The sequence below is a fragment of the Dipodomys merriami genome, unplaced genomic scaffold (assembly GCF_024711535.1).
Source record: "Dipodomys merriami isolate MVZ:Mamm:240054 unplaced genomic scaffold, mDipMer1.0.p SCAF_3, whole genome shotgun sequence".
In the NCBI taxonomy this organism is placed as follows: domain Eukaryota; kingdom Metazoa; phylum Chordata; class Mammalia; order Rodentia; family Heteromyidae; genus Dipodomys; species Dipodomys merriami.
Window position 1 is genome coordinate 113313538 of NW_027204492.1, and position 15619 is coordinate 113329156.

Sequence of the window (15619 nt, forward strand, 5' to 3'; positions counted from 1 at the left end):
TTTAAGAATTTTTTTTCCCGGGGAAGTCTCAAATGTTAATGTATGTATAATGTTCTAAAATTTCATGAATAACTCACTCTTGTTTTAATGGCTTGGCAAATATTTTCCAAGTTTCTATCCCTTCTTGTATTATTTCTTCTTCTTCTTCTTCTTCTTCTTCTTCTTCTTCTTCTTCTTCTTCTTCTTCTTCTTCTTCTTCTTCTTCTTCTTCTTCTTCTTCTTCTTCTTCTTCCTCCTCCTCCTCCTCCTCCTCCTCCTCCTCCTCCTCCTCCTCCTCCTCCTCCTCCTCCTCCTCCTCCTCCTCCTCCTCCTCCTCTTCCTCCTCCTCCTCTTCTGCCTCCTTTCTTCTTCCTCCTCCTCCTCCTCCTCTTCCCCCTCCTCCTCCTCCTCTTCTTTCCTCTCCCTCTCCTCCTCCCCTTGCCCTTCTTCCCCTCCTTCTCTTTCTTTTCATGTTCTTCCCATCTCCCTCTTCTTTATTCTCTTCCTCTTCCTCCTCCCTCTCCACTCCTCTCCCTCTCCTTCCTCCTCCTTCAACTCTTCTTCCTCCCTCTCCCCCCTGCTCCTTTTTTTGGGGGGGGGGTCCGGTCGTGGGCCTGAACTCTGGGCCTGGGCGCTAGCGCTCTACCACTTGAGCCACAGTGCCACTTCCAGCTTTTTTCATTTTGCTTATGTGGTGCTGAGGAATCGAACCCAGGGCCTCAGGCATGCAAGGCAAGCGCTCTACCACTGAGCCACCTTCCCAGCCCCCCCTGCTCCTTTTTTATGGTAATGTGTATTGAACCAGAATTCAAAAGTCTCATTCCTACTGTGTAGACATGTTTCCACTGGATTATAAACCCAGCTGCTGTCCTGGCATTTTATTATGTTGTTCTTTAGTTCTGGAGACTTCTGGTTTTCTTGTGCAAAAGCCTACACTTGTTTAGGGGCCTAACTTAGGTGATCTTTTCCCTTAGTTGACCCTCTACCATGGGTTGCTGTTTTGTCTTTCGAAGAGGTCCCAGAACACCTAGAGTTGTGATGCACTCCAATTATCACTTACATTGCTTTACCTCACTCTGACTTCTTACGTGCTAATATTCTCTTTCCTTCTAGAAATTTAAGTCCTTTGAATGAAGGCTCATGCTTTCTTTCTGTTTTGATAGACCTACCACATATATTTTGTTTTTTCTTTAACAACAGAAAGTCTCTGTAAGGACCAATTGATTTATAATAACTTTCATAACTAAGTGAGGGAAAATTTCTACATGGTTGAAGTATCCTTCTATTGACTAGCTAATGATTAACCTTGTCTTTTTTTTGCTGATACTGGGGCTGATACTCCAACTTACTTTGCTCACAGCTACAACTGGTGCTTTAACCTTTCAGCCACATCTCTAATACTGGCTTTTTGCTTATATATTGGAGATAAAAGTCAAAAAGATTTAAATGTGTAGGCTAATTATGAACATTGATTTTTCAGATCTCATCCTACTGATAGGATTATAGATGTGAGACTGTCAACTCAATAAATTTGTCAATCTTTATACATTTAAAGTATATGTGTGTATATATGTATATTTTTTGAAATGTAGAGTAGTGGAAAAAGCAGTTGCCATGGAATCCACAAGATATGGCTGTGTCTGTGGGCTCTGACCTTGGAATATACTTCACCTTTCTTGGATTCTTTTCAAATCTTGCAGACAGATTAGATAATCCCAAAGGTGCACTGCAAATCATATATTGTCTAAGTCTACAATGGAAATCTTTCTTGAATCTCTTATATACTACTCTGAATTTTCTAAAATAGAACATGCTGAACAGAAATTAGCATTTTTAAAATGTCAGAGTCATTATTGGGAATGTCAGTTATTATTCAGTGACAGTGCAATTCAGCTAAGGGGCTATTGTGATGTGTATAGCTGCTTACTTTCTTGAGCATGTGGTTATTTTTAATTAATATCTGCCCTTTAATTTCCTCTTTTAATGTCAGAATGTTGCCCTGTCACTTCCTGCCACCGACACCAATCTTGCCTCTCTGTATACTTTCCTTATCCCTATTCAATTTAATCTGAGAGTTCAAACATATAGTGATATGGAAAAACTTAGTAATGTTATGCTTACTTGACTAATGCCCAAAATTAGTCATTTAGACCCTCAGCAATCATTTATTGGGTAATTATATTTGAGGACAAGTTGCAAGGTCAGAAGAAGAAATAACTGATAAACCATCTTAATCACTTTGAGAAATTTACAGTGTGAAATGTATTGAGACTTTAATTCAGGGCTTCTACAGGCCTTTTATTCACACCTAAATTTTGACCCTTTTGCTGATGACTGTGTTACTAGATAAGTCACCAGTGGATAATAGGCAGACTAATAATAATAATAATAATAATAATAATAATAATAATATTTAACTACACAGTATAACACGTCACAGGAATATGCAGCGACAAGGAAAATAGCACAAGGTCTAGAAAGAGACTCCTGTGAATATAGGAAATGGGGGGTATAATAGCAGTAGTTTCTGAAAAGAGAAGGGAAAGAATAAGTATTTTTAGTGTCTCATTTGATACTTTCAGAGTTTCTGAGTGGGAAAGATTTTTTTTTCCACTTTATACCTAAGGTACATAGAGATTTAGAAACATGCTCAAAGGTCATGGGGGAAAGAAGTGGTAGATCTGAGAGAAAGTGTTTCATCTTTGATCTATTTCTACCTGACTCTATTCTGGGTAGTTTCATACTGATGGATAATCTTAGTTCTTCTTACATTCCTCTAGTATTCAAAGGAAGCAAATAGAAAACTAATCCTCAACTAGGAGTGAACCTGGTTTTAACAATATCTGGGGGGGCTGGGAAGGTGGCTCAGTGGTAGAGCGTTTGCCTTGCATGCATGAGGCCCTGGGTTTGATTCCTTAGCACCACATAAGCAGAAAAAAAAAGCCGGAAGTGGCGCTATGGCACAAGTGGTAGAGTGCTAGCCTTGAGCTGAAAAGCTGAGGCACAGCGCCCAGGCCCAGAGTTCAGGCCCCACGACCGGACCCCCCCGCCAAAAAAAAAAAAAAAAATCTGGAAATCCTTTGCTTTCTGTATGAACTTCAGTATTTTTTGTAGTTCTCTGAAGAGAATTTTGATTGGGATAGCATTGAACCTGTACATTATTTTGGATAATATTTTGGTAATTTTTCCAATATTACTTCTGTCAATCAGCACGGAGAGGGATCTTCCTATCTTCTGTCTTCCTCAGTTTCTTTCGTTAGTGTTTGATCATTGTAGAGATCTTTCATCTTCTGGGTTAGGTTTGTTCTTGGGTTTGTTTTCCTGAGACTATTATGAATGAGATTGCCAAATTTTCCATCTTTTTGGTATATAGAAAAAATTTATGTTGATTTTTAAAATTCCTACCTTTTCGTTGAAGTTTTTATTAGATCTAAGTTTGCTTTTCTTGTGGAGTCATTAAGTTTTTTTAAGTACACTCATATTATCTGCAAAGTATACTCTTATTATCTGCAAACAGGATGATTTGAATTCTTATTTTCTATTATAGGTTTTGTTTTGTTTGCTTTGGTTTGATGGTGGGGCTTGAACTCTGGGCTTGGGCGCTGTCCCTGTGCTCTTTAGCTCAAGGCGAGTGCTCTACTGCTTGAGCCACAGCGCCACTTCCGGTTTTCTAGTGGTTTATTGGAGATAAGTGTCTCATGGACTTTCCTGCCTGGGCTGTCTTTGAACTGTGATCCTCAGATCTCAGCCTCCTGAGTAGCTAGGATTACGGGCATGAGCCACCAACGCCCGGCTCTATTATAGCTTTTTGTAATATATCTTTGCCCTTATTAATATTTCCCTTATTGCTTTTGTTAATATTTCAATCATGATAATGAATAAGAGTGGAGAGAGTGCATATCCTTCTCTCATTTCTGATTTTAGAGGTAAATGTTTCAGTTTTTTTCCATTGCAGCATAAATTAACTCCTACATAACTCATGGATTTTTATCATGAAAGGATACTGAATTCTTTCATAGGTTTTTTCTGCATTTATTAAAATAATTATCTGATTTTTGTCCTTAATCTCTTGTGCAATATTACATTTGTTGATTTATATATTTTAAACCATCATTGCATTCCTGAAAAACCCAATATACTTGTAGTAGATGAGTTTTTGTAACGTGTTTTTGGACTCAGTTTGCAAGTGTTTTATTAAGGATTTTGCATATATGTTAATCAAGGAAATTGGTCTATAGCTTCTTTTTTCTATACTTCTATTTTTCTATACTTACCCAGTTTGAGTATCTTAATAATACTGACTTTATGAAATGAGATTGAAAGTGTTCTTTCTTTTCTATTTTATAAAATATTCTATTTTACAGAGGAGAATTGGTGTTATTTTTAAAGGTCTAGCAGAATTCATCAGTGAACCCATCTTTTTCTGGACTTTTCTTTGTTGGAAGACTATTGCTGATTCAATCTCATTGATCGTTATTGATCTCTTTAGATCTTTCTCTACTGAGTTTAGTATTCCTCTAAGTATCTTCTGCAGTCTGGCTTGTGGACATGAATAACTTGAGCTTATGCTTATGAGAGAAGGTTCTTAGTTTTCCTTTTAAACATAACTCTCCTAGATATAGTAATCATAGTTGGCAGTTATTTGGTTTCTGGGCTTGAAATAGATCAGTTCATGCTCTCCTGGCCTTCAGGGTTTCTGTTGCTATTTTGGTAGGTTTGCCTTTGTAAGTAACCTGGCACTTCCCTCATACAGCTTTTAGTAATTTTTGTTTTCTACTCTTGAAATTATAATTCTCATATGAGTTTAAATATGAGGCTTTTTTAAAAAAAGTTATATCTGTGTGGGGTTCTAAATCCCTCCAGTGCTTGCATGTCTGTTCTTTTCCTTATGTTTTGCAAATTTTCAACTATAATGTCATTGAATAGTTTTTCTATGTCTCAACTTTGTTTTAGAGACCTCTTCTGCACTACAGATTTTCAGGTTTGGTTCCTTATATCCCTGTACTGAACTTGAGGTTGAGGGAACTGTTGGTTTCTCCTGAGGCTAGGACTGACTGCCAATCTGTTTTCACCTGGTCTGTCTGGCTTATCTTGTGATTGTAGCTTCCAGAGCCACAACCTTATAGAGCCAGTGTTGAGATTGTAGAATGTTTCCTACTTTCTCTGAATTGCCTTTCTGGTTCTTTGTACTTTTTAACTGTCCTGTTACCACTTTCTTACTTTCCCATTTTCTTTCTGTCTGTCTCTCCTCAGTACAGAGTCTGTCCTTTGTTACTCTTGGTCTTATTCATAAGCACTGGCAGTGAAGAGCTGTATGAAGAGCTGTAAAATCTAAGTGGCATGGATTTATAAGATGTACTCTTGTACTAAATCACTTAGAATTTTGGAATTATTTGTGTAGAAATTCTAAATTACCTGGAATAATGCACCAAAGTTAATTAGCAACTGCTCTTAAATCCCTGAGCCCCACACAGTTCTGAGATCCCGCTTCTGCATTGGAAATAAAGATGTATTACTTTACATACACATTGACTCAAACTACTTTCTCAAATTGGTATTAGCATTGAGGTTCTAGAGGGTTGTTAGCTTCCATAAATCTCCAGTGAGTCTGTACTTAGTACTGTGTTTTCACAGATAGTTTTCTGTGTGTGTGTGTGTGTGTGTGTGTGTGTGTGTGTGTGTGTGTGTGTGTGTGTGTGTGTGTGTGTGTGTGTGTGTGTGTGTATGTGTGAATGATTTTTAAGTTTTGGAAATACATTTATGTCTGAAATGATTTCTGTTGGCATTAATATATGTCCTAGATTGTGACATCTCAAGCTTGATGAATTTTACCTTCTTATATAAAATCTATTATGTAAGATATAATAGAAATTGGGAAATTCTAGGAAAATTATAATTAATCTTTCTTTTCTGCCATATACTCTCTTTCACCTTGATTTGAATGAAAATGGTGCTATTACTTTCCTGATTCATTAAACAAAATAAACTTCCTTGTAAATTAAGGAACCAGAAAACAAAGACAAATGTTGTCTTTTTAAGTTATCATCAGTAATCTTGTAAAGTTACTTAATATCTCTAATCTAATGCAATTTTACTAATCCAGTATTATAAGTATATCCGTTTTAATTTATATTTTAGTTATTATTTTCATCTACTCAAAAGTATTTGTTTACTTCATACAAGTTCTACAGCTTTCTGAGTAAGGCTATAATTGTAACCCAAGAGTCAGCTGCCTGGAGATACGTAATTTTTTCAGTCTTAGGAGAATTGAATCTCCTTTTCCCTTGATGTCAAATACAGTGCTCTGGGACACAATCCCTCAGGAGGCAGAAAATCTAATAGGTTAGCCAAAATGTATGATTAGGTCTATAAATCTGATTTTTCTCATGGTCAGTCTATGTTATGGCTTGCTTCCTTATCACCCCATAGACACTGACAGCTGCCTGTGCTTTTTTTCCCCCTATCTCTATCTTGGAGTACTGTTAGCACAAAGTACAAATGTAAGAGATTGTTTATAAGAGGCTTAGGGGTCATAGAGAGGTTCACAAGTCAAACTAGTGACCAGTCATGTAAAACTGATTAGAGCATTCTAGTTCTCTAGAATCCCTTGTCTAACCTGATCTCTGAGAATTTTTTCAGTGGATGTCTTCTTTCACAAGCCACAACATCACAGCACAGTACTGGGCTATGTTTCATTTCCACGCTTTCCTTAAAAAGCCACTACTTTCCTCTGTCAGAGCCAGCATTTCATCTATGTCAAACTCTCCTCGTTCTACTTCTTTGAACCTCCTATCATTCTTGAACTCAACCCTGTTTCTGCCTTTTCATTTTATGAAACTTCAGGCAGGGATTCTGCCAAACAGAGGCTGTCCATGCTAGTTAGATACCCTTTTGAAGCATATACCTTCAGATTAGCATTTTCCTTATTATGATTACATAACTCACACATTTTATGTTTTGAGTTTCTAAACATATAAAGTTTCAAAACATTCAACAAACATACAAAGAATTAGATTGCTTTGTGGATAGGAGTAGCATGTGATACACACAGAAATGTCATGCTTTAACCAATGGGATTAGAATGGTATTAGTGGACCATGCAATGGAGGATTTGAGGAAGTGTCCATAGAGAGAAGGAAACTAGTGAAAGTTATAAAGAAGCATCAGAGACATCCATGTGAGGTGGTGCTTACCTGTAATTCCAGCACTCAGGAGACAGAGAGGAGGATTGCCAAGGTCAAAGCCAGCCTGAGCAACATGATAAAGACCTGGTCTCACAAAGAAGCATCACACTCAAAACTGCACTCTAAAAAATCATTTGGAGTCAGGAAGAATAATTATAGAACTTTTTCTCTGAAAGGAAGTGTGAAATTATGCCTTTGCTAAGGCAGAACAGGAGTGCAGAAGGAAAGTGCATTCAAGAGGTAGGATCGATGTTGCTTGGCAGTTGGATAGAACAATGAGACAGTGAGAGGATGAAGCCAGCTTGAGCATTTTAGGGAGTAATGGTGCCCTTCTGAGGTAAGAGCATAAGGACTCAGGAAGAGTTGAGGTGGGAGTTAAGGAGACCACAAATTTGGTTATGCCTAAGATTTGTTTAAAGTGCTCCCTGAGGTTGAACATACCTAATCTGGATTGTTCTTGAGGGCCTGGACATCACTAAGTCAAGAGTAAAAGAAATGGAGCAGAAAAAAAGAGGTAAACAGTTGAGGTGAAGGAGAGATCCTGAGTTTGAGTGAGACTTGCACTTCTACTTTTGAGATGAATTTGGAAACTGAATGCCCAGAGACAATCTGAAGAAGTGGTGGGGTAAGTTGAATGAAAAAGAGGAGATGGATGCCCTTTACTTATGTGAAATGTGACAGAAGAGGAGTAATGTTCAGGGGTTATATCTAAGTGCCTCTCAAAACTCAAGATTGGAGCTTGGGTGATATTAGAACTAGAGGTAAAGATTAGGCAAACATTTGCAAATCTACAATCGTTGATTTCTTAAGTTTGTTAACTGGTGTATGTGCTGTGAAGCTGGACCTAGCATTTGGAGTTTGCTCTACCTGATACAAAGTACATCAACATTGGCAGAGAAAGATTGGGCTTTAACCTAGTGATTGTAATGAGTAATGGATTTGGAAAAGAGAATAGAATGTAGTTCACATTAGTGGAATCTTCGTTATCCATGTATGCTGTGGGTGGAAAGCAAATATGGTATTTGAAGCCAGAAGATATGCTAATTTTTCACTTGTAATGCCTTAATTTTTCTTTTAACTTTACTGATGACTACGACATAATGCTCCTATCTCCCTCCAGAAAAACAAAACCTGGCAGGAATTTCTTCTCCTTAATACTCTCTGTCCTCCTCACAAAACATATAATAAGCACATACAACCACATGCAGAGTTATTATTAGGTGCTTTCCCTGAAAAAGACATTTCTAAAAGTAATGCCTTCATTAGTGAAGAAACAACAGTAATCATTAAAATATATTGAGTGGCAAAAGGAATTCTTGACTGTTTTAACATAACAAATGAAAATTGAAGTTTTGTGCTGTAATTATGTTTGCTGATGCCAAATTTATGACTGAAACTCCTTTAGCATCTCTGCTTTGTCCCAACATCATATCTGCCTGTGGTTAATAATTGACAGACAGGTCTTGAAATTCTGGGTGATCTGCATACCATGTCTCTAAAAATAATAATTACTCCCTTCAGGAGAGCTTGAGTTTGAAACCTTCATAACGAAATCCTCTTTGTATATACAAAACGATTGATTTTTTTCATGTCAGAATTAAATTCATGAGATCAGGATTACAGCAAAGCCTGGCTGACTCTTCTCCACCCATGCAAACATCTTGGCTCTCCAAATGAAGCTTGATTTTGCATATATTGAATGATAAGTTTATTCAAGTCTCTGCAATACCTAGGACTTGAATATATTAGCATTTGAATTGCAATTTTTCCAGACTGTCTTTTTCCCCCATATTGGTACTAGGGCTTGAACTAAGGGCCTCATGGTTTCCCTTACCATTTTTGCTCAAGGCTGATGCTCTACCACTTGAGCCACATCTCTCCTTCTGGCGTTTTGCTGATTAATTGGAGATAAGTCTCTCAGATTTGTCTGTCTGGGCTGGCTTCAAACCAGAATCCTCAGATCCCAGCCTCCTAAGTATCTAGGATTGCAGACATGAGCACTAACATTTTTTTATCTTCTAAAATACAGAAACCTTTGCCTGATGACATTAAAGGACTGACTGACTAAAAACCCAAACATTGCTTAGATTATTTGATTGCATTTGGGCTTGGAAGACAAAAGAACGTGCCTTATCTAATTATCTGACATCCTAATTGACCTAGATGTCCCATAGGCACCATTGCTCAATTTGGCCCAAGCCATACACATCTCTCCTCCACATTCCTGTCAATCAATCCCCAACTACTTAGTCAAGAAGCTTAGATATTATCTAAGACTTGTGCTTCTTTAAGAATTTACCCTTGCTCTTGACTTCATCTCTTAAAAATTTTATTTCTGTCACTTCCCTTGCCTTCTTACCGCTTTAATTAGTTCACCATTATGTCTCATTTGGTCTGTGGTGATCACATCCTATTGAAGTTTCCGCCTTCAAATAACTTACCATCCCTGCTCTCAGCCATTGATTTGACTCTGCTTACAAATGACCTGTGTTGCAAATCTTATAATTTTATAACAATTCAAGATCCTCAGTGGTTTCTCATGAGCACAGGATGATTTGGTGATTGCTACACAACTGCTGGACCACTGACAAACACCCATCCAACCTGTCTGAACTTTTCAGTATAACCTCTATGGCTTCCATTCTATGATCTGGTCTCTGCTACCCCTTGTACTCATGGTCTTCCATTCTTCTATGACACTCATGGTTGCAAATGCATCATGTGATAGCATGATACTCTATAACATACTAACTGCCCTGGGTTTGTTTATGTGGTGTACCCTGCATAGGCCTTTCTCTCTGCTTGCAGTGTGCCTTTCTTCCCCATTCTCTGACTGAAAAATCTCCTAGTTACCTCTTAAAATCTCTTTGGCAGTGGCCTATTTTGTTTTCATTACCCCACCCTCACTAAAGCACTTACTATATTGTCTTGGAACATTTTCTTTATTGTCCTTTTCAGTTTGGGAGCACCAGTCTGACTTTACTAAAATATAAAGAAGAAGATAACATATGAGACCATGAGAAGGTCTTAAGGAAATCACAAGGCTATTAAAAAGACTAGACTAAAGAGAAATTTTTAGATTGTGCATTTTCCCCTTTTCTCTGTGTCTTCTCTAGACTGGAGCTTTTAGAAGTCACTTGCTTCCAGCCGACATCAGGCCCTTTGGCCTGGGACTATGTTATTAATTTAAAAAGTTGAAGAATAGCTTCATAAACTGTGTAAGGGGCCAAGGTCAGTTTTAGACTGAAGGGAATTTGGAAGTCTGGATCATTCCCTAAAGCTATGTTTTCCAAATTTTTAGTGCTGACAGAGAGACAGACAGACAGACAGACAGACAGACAGACAGACAGACACACACACACACACACACACACACACACACACACACACACACACACACACACACACACACACACACACACACACACACACACACACACACACACACACACACACACACAAATGGGAAGCTAGTTGAGGTGGTATACATCAATTATACCAGCACTTAGAAAGCTAAGGGAGGAGGATAATGAGTACAAGGCCAGTTTGATCCACAGGGAGAGTTTGAGAGCAGCTGAGGCTAAGGCTGAGATCTTGTCTTACAAAAACAAAACAAAACAAATAAAAGTATCTAAACTAAAAACAAAGTGAGTGAAAAGGTTCATGACACACTCTACCATTTGGCAAGCATTATGTTTAGCATTCTATCTCATCTTTCCTGTTCTGTTTTATTTTTTTAATGAATTTACAACTCACCAGTAGGTAGTTTGAGGAACCTCACTGCCTAAGCTGCCTCCCATTCTCTCAGGTATGTGGATGTACATGCCTGAAGATGGGCCTTATTTCCAGAGGCCTACTAGAGACAAAGGTTTGTGGGAGGAAGCAGTGGGAGTTAGTAGATCAATATCCAACTGATGAATAGAATTCTTTGCTGAAAGATGTGTGTAATGCAGGCCAATCTCAACTCTTTCAAGAGCTGCAAGAAGTTACAGGATTGACAAAGTGTTTAATTCAGTGACTGGAACTGCTGATGATTGTAGATTCCAGTTACTTAGGTCACAGGGATTTGAGACCATCTGAGAAACCTTGTGGTGGTCAAACTGTTGCCCAGTCCATTGATGCTTTTACTTCTGCATTTTGTACGCTGTGGTCTGTGACTGACAATTAGCAGATCAATATGTAAACAAACTCCTGCAGAATTAAAATCTCTTATTAATGAACAGTGATGTTTGTCAAAAGGACACTTGTTTATTCCCTTGAATTTCACATGCAAAAGTGTTGTCTCAGAGTTATATAATCATGTAGTAGGAGAAGAAAATTAGAGATGAAGGAGGCTATAAATAGACCAAAATGATAAGGACTATAACTTGGAAATGGAAGCTTTTAAAATCTTAAATTATTTAATTAATGTTTATTACAATATTTGTCATTCCTGAGACAAGTATAGATTTATATGCATGTTTGCTACAGAAGGAAATTTCAGCTAGTTAATGTATTTTTGATACTTCATTGTATTACTTTCCTAGAATTGGAATAGCCAGGTATTATAAAATAAACGCCTTACCAAATGAAAATTTATTTTTTCATAGTTTTGGAACCTACAAGTTTGAAATCATAGTATTGGCAAGGCCATGCTTCTTCTGAAAGCTCAAGGTTAAAAGCATTCCCTTTCTCTTTCTAACTTGTGATAGTTACTGACAAGCCTTCACTTTCCTTGGCTTGTAAATGCATCTCTTCTGTCTTCACATAGCATGCTCTCTGTGTCTGTCTTCACATGGTATTCTCCTCTGTTGCCCTTTCAATCCAGGCAGACGGTGTTTCTTTTTATGTAAGATTCTCAATGATTTGTCAGTTTTCCATCAAATTCATGGAGGTCCAAATGAGACATGAGAGTTCTCCAGAAATCTTTCCTAGACAACCCCATTTCTACTTCTGTCTTCTGTGGAGATGGTTGGTTGGATTAATGTCATATGCTCAATTTTTCAAACAAATATTTATGTGATTTTTATCCTTGGTAGTTTTTCTAGGGAGCTTTCACGTTTTCTGCTACCAAGAAAACTGAGCATTTTCTAAATTATCAAATGCTGGCACTTGTTTGAGTAACAATATTTTCCTTCACTTACTTCTTTGCTCTAACATTTTACTGTAAGCATCAAAGGTAAACTAGGTTATATACCTTTGTCACTTCATTTGGGGAAAACTCCCCAGCTAGATATCTACAAAATGGTAGAATACAATCTAGTCAAATTCTCTGACACTTTATAATTAGGATCACCTTTCCTCCAGTGTTTAGTCTGATGTCTCACCAGAAGAACTTTTAACTTTCATATTTATGTTAGTATTCTGTTTATGATAATATGTATAGGGATATATGTATACATATGCATATACATGTGTTTCTCTATCTCTATCTATACCTAAATCTCTATTTGTCTGTCTGTCTGTATGCCTATCTATCTATCTATCTATCTATCTATCTATCTATCTATCTATCTACCTATCTATCTAATCTCTTCAAATATTTTGGGCCTGCAACATTTAATGGACTACCCTAAAATTTGTATTGCATTTGTTGAAAAGGGAAACTTAAGATCCAAGTTAGAACCTCTTCAGAAATATAGAAGAAGCAAATAATAGAATCATAAGGGGGTGGTATTGTTCAAACAGAAATGTACTCTTGATCTGACTTATGTATCTGTAACCCCTCTGCACATCACCTTTACAATAACAGTAAAAAAAAAAGAATTATATCTGTCTGCTGGCCATTTGCCATCATTTAAAGCAACACCACACAGTTGCCCAACCTGAAATTGAGAAGCTAGGGATTCAAAAACCCTTTCTCTTATTGTTACCCAAACATTCCAGATTTTTCTTTATTTTGTAAAGTCAGAAAGGTATACTGACTCATAAATCATGATGAAATTTTCTGTTGGAAGCCAGCGTTATCAGGTGGGAAAAATCGCTCACTGGGTAGCTACCACCTCTCTTAACCACACCCTCTTTCACATTCTTCCTTTTGTAAACCACAAACCAATTATGCTGGGTTGTAATATCACACCCAACGTTTTGACTATTCTCTTCTCACTCTACAGGTATTTCTGGAACAAGTCCCTCTAAAGCCATGTCTGTATGACCTAGAAAAGGTCAGCTGAAAACAGGGAAAATATCGACTTGTCATTTCTTAAGTTAGTTGAATCCTGGCTCTGCTTCTTACTGGCTGTGTGGCTTTGGGGAAGTGATTGATTCTCAGAATTTTAGTGTTCTTATCCGAGTTGTCATGAGTATTAAATGAGATAATTTTTGAAAAAAAGCTTTTTATAGTGGCAGTTTCATTGCTTTTCCTATTCACAGGTGACTTTCAAATACATGTAGTACCACTTTTCTCTGTAGAGCTAAACCCATGTTTCCAACGGTGTTACAGGGCTCCTCATTTGACTCCACTCATTATCTTCTTCTTTATGTGTTCTCCTGTGTTCTCTGGTTTAACAGCTACACCACACAGTTGCCTAACCTGAATACTTTTTCATCTTTCTTTTGTTTAGTTTTCATCTTAGGTCTGTCAGTCAACAAACTGTGGATTCAGCTGTAAAATAATTTAAAAATCTAATCTCTTTCTTTCTACTTCTACTGCATTGGCTGTGGCTTCCCTTATCTCTTTGAGCTAGGCTATTGATAAAAACATGTTACTCATTTGCTTTATATCCAAAACATGTTTGTAACAATGTCCTTCCTTAGTGCCTAAAAGGAAAGCTCAGATTTATACTTCCCATGCTAACTTCAAACTTCCCATCTATGTCCTTATTCAACCCAAATGTCACTTTTTCCACAAAGCCTTTTCTGACTCTGGATTCTTATAATATAACTTACCAGTCTGCTTTCAATAATTATAAATTGTATTTTATATAGCTTTACTTAACAAAAACAAGTCTCTCATGTGCTTCCTGTGTTCGACTCAAGGCTGGAATTTCCATTTTCACATTCATTTCCCCCCTCATGTTAATTCAGCATTTGATTTCTGCTTAGTAAATGAATGGCTTCAGTCATTACAGAATTGAAATTTTAATTAAATTTTTTTTACTGAAACAGAAACTTTTATTGATTTTAGAATTGTGTTGTCTTTTGGGTACACAGCTTGAGATATAATTGATGTACCATAAAATATATCCATTTAACTTATACAATTCAATGTTTTTGAGTTTTTTTAGTATTCACAAAGGCAGCTCTTATAACCGTCAATTTTATAATATTTTCATCACTTGAGAGGTAATCCTATACACTTTAGTTATCATTGCAGGTCACCAATAATCAATACTCTATTCTATATATTTGCCTATTCTGGATTTTTCATACAAATGGAACCATTTGGTATCTTGTCTTTTGTGACTAACTCCTTTTACATACCACATTATTTTGGGTGTTCATCCATATTGTAGGATGTATTTGTACTTTACTCCTGTTCATGGCACAATATAGGGTTCTTATCTAATTTTTAAAAAAAAATCCAAGAGGTAAATATATAAGATAAATTAAGTTACACCACACTAAAATATCAATGCAATGTGAAATGTGCAATTAGCTACAAATACCTTTACTTATTTTATTTGATGTGATATTTCACATTAGATGTCATAAAAACTATAAACTCAAGACATGATAAGGTGAGTATATACAGTAACAAATAAAACATTAAAATAAATATTTTGGATTGAGAAGAATGTCTTTACAATGAAAAAATCCATTTATTTTGGAAATTTTGTGAGAGAAAGAAAAGATATTGTATTATAATATATTTTGCTATATATTTAGCAATAAGTATATGTGTTAGAAAATGATACCTCTCATTTTCTATCCAACAAAATGAAACCTAAATGTCATATTTTGTTTTGAAATATTGTTTATGATAAGATGCCTTAGATAATTCCAGTGTGTTGTGTCTGTTGTGTTTTTAACTCTTGACAAATTATAATTCTTTTAAAAGTAAGACAATATATTGCAATCTTGACTTGAATATATTGAATTTTTAAAAAATGGTTTGATTTGGAAATTTAGCCCTTGCTTTCAGTTGATCAACAGGGTTCAATTTCTATATTCATTCTAGAAAATTGTTTCACTTTGGGGAGGGACAGGTCAGCTAGGTGGGGAAGGAGTCAGGTTCTAATCAAAGCAGGCCTTGATTAAGGCTTCCATGGAAAGTCTTGTTTTTTCATATCAGCATCTTGAAAAAAAATCCTCTCACTAATGTGTGCATGCTTCTTTAGAGATTGACACTTTGGGAAGGGAAGTACGAAGTGACTGTCTAAAAGTTGAGCTTTTAGCAAGGTGTTCCTGACCCAGTTAGAGAATTTCAAATTTCAGGCAAAAAAACTCACACCATGCACCCACTTTCCTGAGCAGTTCTATGGTACATTTTTAGTGAATTTGTTACAACTTTAAGAGCTTTCCAACAATAAAAGATT